Below are 2,158 nucleotides of genomic sequence, written 5' to 3'. Positions count from 1 at the left end.
GAAGCAGGACATTTCGCGAACAATGTATCATTAGGCGCAGTTTGAGGAAGGAATAAATTGTTGGAACTTGCTCAGCAGCACACCGCGACAGCTGCGGAAAGTTGGACATTCTAACAGCAAGCGGTCAAGCGTTTAGCTGTAGTGTCTACAAGCCCGGCCCGAAGGGCTCGGTCCACGTCGTTGTCGGCGAAGGTGATGTGCGGCAATAAAGTTATTGCCACACATAAGTTGAGCGTAAGTTGAGCAATAGAGACCTACTGCGGCGTACTAAAGTACGGCCAGAGATTGGCGTAGAATACGATCCCTTGCCTACACGTTCGTCTCAGTGTGAGCGCTGTAGGTGGTGGCATGTAAGCAGTCTGGCATTGTCAAATGATTGTAAGCATTATGGCATGTCTGTGACGCCAAGGTTGAGCGCTGACGCCGTCAGAGCATCAGTGGCCAGCAATGCAGCATAACGTTTTAACGATGTTTAAAGATTGCCCGTGGCAGATAGCACAATGAGTGCTTACCCACTATCTGACGAATCCCCACTAGGAAGCTATTTGAGCAATGGTATCCAATGCTCCCTCAATATAGATGTCAACGCTATAATCACAGATTGCACCGGCATGAAAACTCGCTTGAACGTGCGCCTTGTAACAACATGTCTAAGCACATGCGCGTGCGGAAATAAACTCCAGACACTGGCAGATGCATAATCCCAAAAGAAGATCATGAACAGGGGAATGCGCGAAGTATTTGAAACCTCTGATGTCAGCAAGTGTTGTGATCCCTACATTACAGAGTTCTCTATATCTTGGCCAAAAATTATTATATGTTGAGTGTGATTTGTAGAACGTTTTGTCCTTTTACACTTGGCTATGCTGGCTTATACATGTAGCACTTGTGGAGACAGCTGACTTGAGCCGGTTTAATTAAATTGCTTATGGGATTTTACGTGCCAAACCCACGATCTGATTATGAGACACGCCGTTGTAGGGGACTCCGGGATAATTTGGACCACTTGGGGTTCTTTAACGTGCACCTAAATCTAAGTACACTGGTGTTTTCACATTTCACCCCTATCGAAACGCGGCCGACGTGGCCGGGATTTGATCCCGCGACCTCGTGCTTAGCAGCTCAACACCATAGCCACTAAGCAACCACGGCCGTTTCGAGCAGGTTTAGTAAGTTGGAGAGGCTTGGCGGCTTGGAGAAGAAGACGGGAAACGCCCCAGCTGTGGTTCAAACCAGCTCGACGGGGCTTCAGTGCTGACATGTGCGCCCACTGGTGCCCAACGTGGGGCTCCGGCTTCCATACATGCTGAACTTCGCACGTGCTCGTAGCTGTACCAATTCCTAGCTCTCACAAACAGGGACACAAGCGTGACGGAAAGAAAGCCGTATTCTGACATTTCACATGTTGTTATATGGAAACGGAATAGCAGCAAGTCACCGTCATTCGTTTGGGGCATGAAGTTCTATACACGGAGTTTTCCGTGAGACAGAACACTCTTGCATATCCACGCAGCTAAGTTCGTTCAACTGTAACAAAACTGAAGAGTGGCGTCTGCAATTCTACGGCTGTCTTAGAGTCTACTACGAAATGGGGGACATTGTGCTTTCCAATCCAGTAGACACAGAACGTGAAAGAAAGGATATAATGTCTTTTTATAGCGAAGCTTTATATGGCTAGTTTTCAGCGGATCGATGTCTCTAGACCAAAGAGCGTGGGTCGATCCCGAAGATAATTCAATACCGGGCCGACCCGCGGTGGAGGTGAAGCAGACTTCAAGCACTCCGCCAACTTGAAAAAAAAAGGTAAATATTTCGGGTCCAGATAGAACCCGTGCCAGATATTAAGCTGATAAGAAGAGATATTACACTTTGACCCGCGTCGGCCACGTCTACGTTCGCACCATACACGTGTACGCCATCCAGCATATTGAAACTAGTGCCTACCAATTTGAGTGTCTTCTGTCTCCTGACGTCATGCTCTACGCAGGCATGACGCCTCTTCTGTTCTGCTCTGACTGTGAAATGAATCGGCCGCGTGTTGTACGGTCTGAAGAAGAGCCACATGCCGACCAAGAATGACGGCGTGAACAGAAAAGATAATTGGCACGGCGGTGGTGGAAGGATCGAGACCACCAACGATGAGAGGGCCGTAGACGTC

The 2,158-nt window shown here is 48.5% G+C and overlaps 1 non-coding gene across 1 annotated transcript; it reads right to left on the bottom strand.

The window, feature by feature from the left end:
- Positions 1 to 1,707: 1,707 nt before the first annotated feature.
- On the bottom strand, positions 1,708 to 1,891 carry LOC119451123 (U2 spliceosomal RNA). Its single transcript, XR_005191680.1, has one exon. It is a non-coding gene; the product is annotated as a U2 spliceosomal RNA (small nuclear RNA).
- Positions 1,892 to 2,158: the final 267 nt, after the last annotated feature.

This window comes from Dermacentor silvarum, chromosome 4 (assembly GCF_013339745.2).
Source record: "Dermacentor silvarum isolate Dsil-2018 chromosome 4, BIME_Dsil_1.4, whole genome shotgun sequence".
Taxonomy (NCBI): Eukaryota; Metazoa; Arthropoda; class Arachnida; order Ixodida; family Ixodidae; genus Dermacentor; species Dermacentor silvarum.
This window is presented reverse-complemented; position numbering and strand designations above follow the sequence as displayed.